The sequence below is a fragment of the Cibotium barometz genome, chromosome 42, assembly GCF_041138505.1.
Source record: "Cibotium barometz isolate CiBa-2024 chromosome 42, ASM4113850v1, whole genome shotgun sequence".
NCBI classification, from domain to species: domain Eukaryota; kingdom Viridiplantae; phylum Streptophyta; class Polypodiopsida; order Cyatheales; family Cibotiaceae; genus Cibotium; species Cibotium barometz.
Window position 1 is genome coordinate 15,924,997 of NC_141087.1, and position 10,280 is coordinate 15,935,276.

The window sequence follows — 10,280 nt, forward strand, 5'->3', positions numbered from 1 at the left end:
GCTACATCTTCACTGAGGCACCCATGTTGCTGCCGAGGTCGCCCTTTCTTCGGAGTTTGGTGGGAGTGTGGAGATCCTTGAGGGGCTGTCTTACACAGCGGGCTCTAGAGTTACAGGAGGAGATGGATAGAACAGCCACTCGTGTGGAGTAGCCATGTCAGGGATGAGACAAGTCACATGGTTGGGGAGTGCACACATGTTGATTGGGCCAGCTGGGACACAGGTTGCTTGCTCTGTACACACTTGGAGGGATATATACAGAGGACTGGATGATGAGACTTTGGCAGCACGAGTTGGGTCGGGCAGAGGCATTAGTACTTGGAGGAGAGAGTTCGATGCAGCGATTCCCCCACCTTGGTTAGCTAGACAGGGTCGGGCGGCATCTGGTGCAGAGGACTCTCGGTGGCAGGGTCAGTTTACCCAACTTGGGGTCCGTGTGCTAGTGAGCAGAGGTGCAGCGGACCGGCACCGGTTGTTTTACAGTGTGACGGAAATTGCCATGTTCACTTCTGATGACATAGTTGCTTAGGGCATAATTGTATGGCCGAGTGTCATGAGGGTCAATGCCTGCCAAAGGGTCTGTTATCCCACTATGAAGCTTGTGGCCCCCATTACATCTGGCACGTCAATTATTTCGACCCCCATGATCTGCCAATTTTGCTCGGTTGTGATATCAACACAGCCAGCTCCCCCGTAGCACTTGATCACAATTGCAAAGTAGCACATCTGCACAAAATAAAGAAATCGACACGAGGAATGCAAGTTTAAGAAACTCACAAATAGTAACAACTCTAAGAAAATCAACGAGCTCGGATTGCCCATGGTCCCTTGCATATGACCTACAAGAAATGATACAAAATGGACACTAATACATATGTCATCTTGTTTTTGTCTAGAAAGGGTAATACTCTGTAAGACTTGCCGTCTTACCTTCAAATCCATCAAAACACAATGCAAAGCCCACTGGACCACACAAGCTAGATAACCAAGCCAGAGTTTGGACCATTTATCAACCAGTCATTTAAAACTTGAAAGAGATATAGATGTTATTACAATGAGGAAATTAATCCTTACAAGTACAGAAGCCTAGGTGCTTTAGCTAATTGAAGAGAAAAGGTGTGAACACACTGTACAACTCGACAAACTGATAAAGATGAAACAACAATGGATAATGGGCAGCAATCTCAAAGAAATGGAGCATCCCCCTAGAGCATCCGGGGTCTAGTGTTACTAAGATGCGAAATAGCGTTTTGAGAACCCATTAATGTACATGGTTAGCAAAACCATGTGGATTGGATGACACAGCCTTCTTCCATACCCAAAACATTCTACATGATACCAACTGTCACAAGAATCACATTGTACCATCTTGTTGTTGAAACTCATCAAACATCTACAACATAGGGCATTTTCTCCCACTTTGAGCTCTCCATATTCATCCATATACATAATGCTATTATTATCTTCCGCCTCATCCATGACCAAGTCCAAAATTTGCTTCTGTAAAATACATGCAGATCAAACCTAATATAGAAATCCATCTCGGGACTAATGTCGTTGGTGAGATAACTACAGAGAAAGCCAACAGCGAACTCCGACTGGTTTGGCTCTGTGCATAGACCTGGGCTAAACTCTATGATACTTGCCTTGCCTCATCTATGAGTTGCTGCACCCAATACATCCAAAGGTCCACCTTTTTGCTGCCTATTCTTCCACTTGTTTTGGCTTCAATCTTGATACCCAGAGAAAAGATGATTCCCCAATTATCCCAAAGAACCACTTCATTGACAAGCTTGTCAAAATCCTCATTCTTATACACTACCTCAATTGTCATTCTTGGTTTCCCAGGTGTCTTCGTTGACCTGGAAGTATCAGCACAATCAGCCTATCAGGTTACTTTGATATGCCACCTAGCAGCTTATGTTTAGAAGTGCCCAGGAGGTATACCAAACTGCCATAGTAGGGTCCAGTGTCTCTGAGCACTTTATCGAATTGATGCTAGATCTGTGATTTTAACCACTCAACAACGCCCTCATAAACTTTACTCGGTTCTCCGTAGAGTAGCACCATTCCTTTATTATTTGCAATAGAAAAATACCCAATTTTTCAAGAGGTTTCTACACCCAAAGCCCATTCCTCATAAGTGGGCAATGACACCTGCTTGGCAATGACAAAAGGCCCCTCAGAAAGTCCCGATTTTGCAGCCTGCCTGTACTGTTTCACAGCTATCTTGAATTCAACTTCGAGCCTATCAAGCTCAAAAGAGCTTCCCCAAAAGCAAAAAACCTATTTAGCAATGTGCTGCTCAAGATCCTTGGACACATCACCACCATCATGAGATGCACTGTTGACTGTTTTTGGATGCTGTAGTTCGCAAGGATGAGGCCATTTCTCATTTCCTTATGGGCAAAGAAGAGCCTTTGGTGATGACAAGGGATCCCCTCGTATCTTCTCTTTGAGATTCTGAAATGTATCATGATTGTGAACTTCAAGTGTTATGGTCTTTCCACTCAATGTCTTCACAAAAAATTGCATATCAAGGGTAGGCGCAACATCCTGTTCTGCTCTTGTTGAGCTTGGGAGTCAAACTTGACTGCAATGGTGCCAAGAAATGGATATAGAATATAAGTATCAGGAAACCTTCGCCCAATGAGAAGCTTGGCACAGAATGAGTTAATAAGGGAAAACAACTTGACAAGACAAACAGTACAAAAAGGAGTCAGCACATAAAGCTCCTAACTATTCTGATGTTTAATTTTTTGCCACTGAACAGGGTTTCTTTTTCACAGTAGGTTTGCTCTACATTGGGGTTAGGTTTTTTTTGGGCCCAGCCACTCGTTAGGGTTCCTATTCATTCAAATAAATAGTACGCTAACTAGGAAGATGTCCCTCACCCTCCTGAAAATCACTATTTTATGGCAGTTAAACCATGATGATAGTACTTTGCATACTTCTACAAGGTCCTACAGAATTGCTCCGAGAGAACATTTCTTTCAAGTGATAATTCAGTTACCCACGATAAAGACAGCGAGAAATTAATATGGTCTTTAACATCGATTCTATATATGAAAATATGATATGTTTTCTATTTGCTTCCATAATACAGGAAATCTCACTCGCCTTGAAGTATTGCATCATCTTTGATTGTCAGGCTGACCACGAGATTGTTAAACAAGCGACAAAAAGTGTAATGAGAGAAAAGAAGTCAACGCTACATTCTCCCAAGATTTGGAGTACCTGCAATTGAATGAGAACTTGATAGTGAGGCAGCACAGATCCTTCCCCTGGTCCAGACTCACTGGGGGCACCCATGTTCAAGGAGGCACTAGGGTGCACCAGGATGCCCAGTTAAAGAAACCACATGTTGAGGTTGAGGGATGGGAGTGGCGGAGTGGCGGACACCTGAGATACAGAGGAATGTGGTTGAGAAAAAGCTGAAGGCATAGTGGCCCCCTGAACTGCAAGAAGGATCTGTGGCTTGGCATAGGCGCCCTTTGAGGAGGGACAATGGCAGGCCTTGGAAATGTGTAGCTCAGAGGCCACCCTTGTGATGCTGGTGGCTACGGGGAGGGGGAGGCGCACCTGGCGGAGGAGGAGCATATCTGAAATGCATCACATCGTACGCTGCCATTGGACAGTCAGCGTCTAGAAAAGTTTACCCACAATCGACTCAACAGCAATAAACAACAACATGATGACATTGTTCAGCTTTGTGCCTAAAAGTATGGGAAAAGATCCTGCCTAATATAGAAGGCCATTTGAGAAAGCCATGTCAATTACTACCATTACCAAGAAGCCCTCAAGTTTTATTTGCATATTTTGGTAGTACACGCAAGGGGCAACGCAAAAAAGAAGTTAACCTACATCGGGGCTTCTGTTGGAAAGATTGGTTGCGGAGGAACAAGTGAAACACTGAAGGTAGGAATCTCAACCTTGGCAGCTTTGGCAGGCTTCTCATCATCTGCAAAACATCCATGTTACATTGTGGCTTGACACCAACCTACAAAATAATTGACAGCTAAAATCTTTTCAAGGAAATCCTTGCCAGTGAGATCAACCTCGTGAGCAGCTAGAATATCTGAAGGAATACCTTCCATACCAAGACTTTCCAACTCCGCAGACTCCTTTTGAGGTTGAGCATTAGGGACCCTGATTGGAAAAAAAGTTAATGATTCATAAACGCATTTTGCCAGCAACAAATTGTTGCTATGGAGCTTCAAAACATTCTTGCTTGCGGCCTTTGAATGCAATCCTTCCGATCAAAAAATAAAGAAGTTTTTTCTTCACAAATTCCTTGAGCGCAGCATCGCTGTGGGTAAAAATCCTTTGCCTTCTTTAATTCTCAATAAAAAAGAGACGACTCCCCTTACCCTAACAATCTGGCTTCCATGTAAAACTTTGGTTGACAAAAACACAACCACATTACCATCAGCTCATCATCCCTCAGCATACTCCTTTTAAAGTCTTTGTGTCAAGCTTGTTAATGTCCCTAACTTCATTATCGCTCCTTCCCTCCCTCACAAGCTCTTGGCTCCCTTGATCCCATTGCAAAGCCTCATTTCGCTAACTAAACCCGTGCCTCTCTCTCCCCCCATGTACGCAAATACATAACCCTAAATCAGGTCAAGACACGAATGCATAACATCACAACCAAATGGGTCATTCCAAACATGCAAATCATGCAACACATGAAGTTGATCTGTCACTTGCTCTTTTCATGCTTTTGAAAAGCAATAAGTCTCCTTGTGGGAAAAGGGTCTGCAGAGGAAAATCTTACAGTGACAAGGTGTATCAATTCAATGTTCAGTCAGTTAAATCCAAGGAAAATTGACCAATTAGCTATTATACTCTGGCTGAATTCCGAAGCCTCTCAAACGGTGCTACACGCACACACACAATGTCATGCGGCTATCACAGAGAATTGATCCCACTGCCTTGTGGTGCCATCTGAGCTAACCCCAACTTGACAATTTATAAAGCAGAAGCGCATGCAATGCAAAGGAGAAACAATGCAGAGGTCAAACAGAGGCTTACTTGATGTTTATAAAGCAGAAGCGCATGCAATGCAAAGGAGAAACAATGCAGAGGTCAAACAGAGGCTTACTTTATGATGGTCTGCTTGTGCACCTGTAAGACATGGATGACCGGTCCACCTGCGGAGAAGAACTTCTTGTTGCAGACATGGCACTTGAAGTGCTTGGCTTTCTGCTGCTGTATGAGGATCTTCTCATCATCAAACTCCCGACCACAGTAGAAACACTACACCTTGGAACGGGGCTTTTTCTTCTTCTCCCTCATTGTGTGTGTGTGTGTGCGCGCGCGCAGAAACGGGCCCTGCCTTAATCATCTGCTCCTTCGCACTATGACCTCTCGCCCTCCCTGCGAGCTCTCAGTTTTTGAATACTGTTAGATCTTGTTATCCATTAACTAGAATCTAGGAGACAAAAGAGAATCGAGGGGGGAGAGAGAGAGAGAGAGAGAGCTTTTGAGTAGAGAGAGAATGGGGCCCACACAGCTTTTACATTGGGCTATGGAAGCGTTCAAGGGAGGGAGTGCCTTTGGACAAAAAGACCTAGAAAAGGGGTCTCTACATGGAAATGGCGGGGTAAGATAGAAGATGGAGACCATTCCACCCAACCTTGGCGGGAGTGAGACTGGGTTCGGTGTCATACTTGGTACTAGAGCAAAAATCGAGGTTAGCAATATGATGTGCGAAGAACAATTTTGGATTTCTAGCTAGTGGGAGTGGTGCTTTTGAAGATGGTTGCTCCGCATCGAATTTCATGCATCTACATGGAGAGATTGTTGGTTGATAATGCAATGAGGATGGAAACATGGAAACATTAGAAACATTGAACATTGTTTGAAATGTGAGAGGTTTACGGCTAAGGCTCAAGGGGGAGGTGTCAGGACACGAGTTAGGACTTGGGTTTGGACAGCCATTGCTACTTTTAGGCAGCATGGCTATTACCGGCAAATTGGGATGTGAATCTGACTATTCTCGTTTTATGTTATGGAGCTAGGCTATGGAGTTGTAAGTTTCTCACAGTGGTATCAGAGCATCTCGTTCCATCTTCTCACTCTCTCTCTCCGAAAAAAAAAGACCTTCAAAGAAGCTATGGTACTCAAAAGTGGCACCCATTATCGTGCATGAAGGCTTGCTAAGTCAAGGAAGAAGGGAGTTTCACAACGCACAGATCCATATGCAGTTTCCATCAAAATTGTGTGCTCGTGTATGTGGGTGGCAGATCCGGTGGCGGTTGAGTGTTTGGCTGCTGCTACGGATCAGCGCAACCCTTTCTCCTTCTCCTTCACTGCCCGCTCGTTGCCATAGCCATAGCTAAGCTTTGTTTTTTTTTTTAAGAACAAAGGGTTTCTGAAACCCTCAGCTCCCTTTCTCAGAGAGTTTCTCCCACAAGACCTATGGGACCTTGCCTAGCCTTTCTGGTGGTTCTTCTCTCAAATTAGTATAAAGCTTTTCAAAATTTTGGGGGTTCGGCATCCGTTGAGCTTCAAATTTATTTTTTGCAAACAGTTTCGGAGCCAGAAACAATTGAATCAAGATTTCTGGGACAAGCTTTCTATGCCTTTGCTCATCAACAACCTTGGCTTTCCTTCTTCTTTCTAGGAACTGTAACAACTCCCAAGATCGCTCCCTTGGCTTTGGGCCTCCCGTGACATGCATGTTACATGCGGAAGCTCTGAGAGTCTTCTTTCAGCCCTAAACACCAACTAGAACATGTTGATGCAAAAACACAGACAAAAGGGAGAGTAGAGAGAGAGAGAGAACTGGAAATTCAGTATTTCATATGGTACAAAAAGGTACATAATCCCTTGCAGCCATGGGCTGCCTTCTAGAAAAGGTAGACAAACCCTATCCCTAGTCATATGTCTAGATCCAACTCAAAAGGAGTTGAATGAATGAAACAATGAGCACATAAGCCTTATATAAGCTTGAGAACACCTCATGGACTGGCCTGACTGCTGGTCGGCCAGCTCCTAGACAAAAATCTCATAAATGCTATAGCCGACAGGAATATTCCCTGGCCGATAGCCCCTGTGTCCTTCCACAAGATACTCCACAGTATATGCTCCAAAAATCTGGTTCTGTTTTGATCTTTTCTTCTTTATCTTGTTGCCTCCTTAGGGTTAGCCTCTAAGATTAGCATGTACATGTGCATGCACATGACATCCCCCTCTGCTAAACTTGATGAGGGGATTCCAAACTGCTTCTTGGATGACTGTCATCATCCCATTCTATTCCCACTGCCCAGAGTCCCTCTGTCATCCTTCCTACTCTAGCAACCTTTTCACTGAATAGCCAACCCGGTCTCCAAATCCACTCTAACTCTGAAGAAGATCTATGCATCTGTTCCATCCAATCCCCATTCCGTTCCTTCCCTATCTCTAAACACTATCTTGGTCTTCATTCTTGAGAAATGAGTCTGGCACTCTCACTCCACCCCTTGGAGGATCATTCTCCCTTGGAACCATTGCCCAAAGCCTTTCCTGGCTCACAGGACTGACATCCCCTTTGGGCTTTGTGGAACACCACCAACCAACCTCCTGGGAGCTCTTCCCGGTCTTATGTTCCTTGCCTTGGGCTTTGTACCTGTGCACTTTCCTGTACCTTGGACCCGTACACCTTCATATGGGATTGAATCAAGGTTTAGCCTTGCTGAGCCTGATGCTCTGAGACCAATGTTACATGCGGAAGCTCTGAGAGTCTTCTTTCAGCCCTAAACACCATCTAGAACATGCTGATGCAAAAACGCAGATAGAAGGGAGAGTAGAGAGAGAGAGAGAGCTGGAAATTCAGTATTTCATATGGTACAAAAAGGTACATAATCCCTTGTAGCCATGGGCTGCCTTCTGGAAAAGGTAGATAAACCCTATCCCTAGTCCTATGTCTAGACCCAACTCAAAAGGAGTTGAATGAATGAAACAATGAGCACATAAGCCTTATATAGGCTTGAGTACACCTCATGGACTAGCTGACTGCTGGTCGACTGTTGGTCGGCCAGCTCCTGGACAAATAAATCTCATAAATGCTGTAGCCGACAGGAATATTCCCTAGCCGACAGCCCCCGTGTCCTTCCACAAGATACTCCATAGTGTATGCTCCAAAAATCTGGTTCTGTTCTGATCTTTTCTTCTTTATCTTGTTGCCTCCTTAGGGTTAGCCTCTGAGATTAGAATGGACATGTGCATGCACATGACAATGCAACACACACAAACACATACACATGCATACTCCAAAGGAAAATGGATGCAGGCAAGCTAACGATGGCAATCTCTCGTCGCATCGCTCCAAGCGCACAAGCATTCTCCCCTCATCTAGAAGCTTGTGTCAATGATAAAGATCCCTCGAAGCTGGATTCAAGACAGCTGTGAAATAGTTCACGCAGGCTGCAAAATCGGGATTCTCTGAGGAGCCTTTTGTCATTGCCAAGCAGGTGTCATTGCCCACTTATGAGGAAGGGGCTTGGGTGTAGACACCTCCTGGAAAATTTCACATTTTCCCACTACAAACAATAAAGGAATGGTGCTATTGTATGGAGATCCCAGTAAAGTTCGTGAGAGCGTTGTTGAGTGGTTAAAATCAGAGATCTAGCATCAATTCGATAAAGTGCTCAGAGACCCTGGACCCTACTTTGGCAGTTTGGTTTGGCCCAGTGTCTCTGAGCGATTTCTCAAATTGATGTTGGATCTATGATTTTAACCACTCAACAACGCCCTCATGAACTTTACTTGGATTTTCGTACAGTAGCACCATTCCTTTATTGTTTGCAGTGGAAAAATACTCAATTTTGCAAGAGATTTCTATACCCGAAGCCCATTCCTCATAAGTGGGCAACGACACCTGCTTGGCAATGACAAAAGGCCCCTCAGAGAGTCCCGATCTTGCAGCCTGCCTGTACTGTTTCTTAGGCTGCATGGCATTCCCAACGAGAGGTGAGTGAACGCCTGGGGGCGCACCAGGATGCCCAGTTAAAGAAACCACATGTTGAGGTTGAGGGATGGGAGTGGCGGACACCTGAGATACAGAGTAATGTGGTTGAGAAAAAGCTGGTGTAACCGAAGGCATAGTGCCCCCCTGAACTGGAAGAAGGATCTGTGGCATTGACACAGGTGCCCTTTCAGGAGGGACAATGGAGGGCCTTGGAAATGTGTAGCTCAGAGGCCACCCTTGTGATGCTGGTGACTGCGGGGGGGGCAGGGGGGGGGGGGTGGTGCGGGGAAGTCAGCGTATAGAAAAGTTTACCCACAATCAACTCAACAGCAATCAACAACAACATGATAACATTGTTCAGCTTTGTGCCACAATGTAACATCCATGTTACATTGTGGCTTGACACCAACCTACAAAATAACTGACAGCTAAAATCTTTTCAAGGAAATCCTTGCCAGTGAGATCAACCTCGTGAGCAGCTAGAATATCTGAAGGAATACCTTCCATACCAAGACTTTCCAACTCCGCAGACTCTTTTTGAGGTTGAGCATTAGGGACCCTGCAAATTATTGGAAAAAAAGTTAATGATTCATAAACGCATTTTGCCAGCAACAAATTGTGGCTATGGAGCGTCAAAACATTCTCGCTTGCAACCTTTGAACGCAATCCTTCCGATCAAAAGAGACGACTCCCCTTAACCTAAAAAGCTGGGCCCCTTCCATGTAAAACTTTGGTTGACAAAAACACAACCACATTACCATCAGCTCGTCATCCCTCAGCATACTTCGTTTACAGTTTTTGTGTCAAGCTTGTTAATGTCCCTAACTGCATTGTCACTCCTTCCCTCCCTCACAAGCTCTTGGCTCCCTTGATCCCATTGCACTGCCTCATTTCACTAACTAAACCCATGCATCTCTCTCTCTCTCTCTCCATGCATGCAAATACATAACCCTAAATCAGGTCAAACAAATGTATAACCTCACAACCAAATGGGTCATTCACAAACATGCAAATCATGCAACATGAAGTTGATCTGTCACTTGCTGTTTTCATGCTTTTGAAAAGCAATAAGTCTCCTTGTGGGAAAAGGGTCTGCATAGGAAAATCTTACAGTGACAAGGTGTATCAATTCAATGTTCAGTCAGTTAAATCCAAGGAAAATCGACCAATTAGCTATTCTTTGGCTGAATTCCGAAGCCTCTCACACACACGCTGTCATGCATATAAGGGGCTATCGCAGAGAATTGATCCCACTGCCTTGTGGTGCCATCTGAGCTAGCCCCAACTCGACAATTTATAAAGCAGAAGCGCATGCGATGCAAAGGAG

At 44.6% G+C, this 10,280-nt stretch overlaps 2 pseudogenes across 1 annotated transcript in view; both read right to left on the reverse strand.

Annotated features, from left to right (window-relative positions):
* Positions 1-1,020: 1,020 nt before the first annotated feature.
* On the reverse strand, positions 1,021-3,312 carry LOC147614212 (uncharacterized; annotated as a pseudogene).
* LOC147614213 (uncharacterized) overlaps positions 1,021-10,280 on the reverse strand; it is a 9,624-nt pseudogene continuing 364 nt past the window's right edge. The window contains exons 2-6 of the transcript XR_015263089.1: positions 9,454-9,512; positions 5,128-9,205; positions 4,091-4,149; positions 3,865-3,961; positions 1,021-3,602 (exon numbers count right to left, since the gene is read on the reverse strand). The product of XR_015263089.1 is annotated as an uncharacterized LOC147614213 (transcript). The remainder of the gene's footprint in view (positions 3,603-3,864; positions 3,962-4,090; positions 4,150-5,127; positions 9,206-9,453; positions 9,513-10,280) is intronic.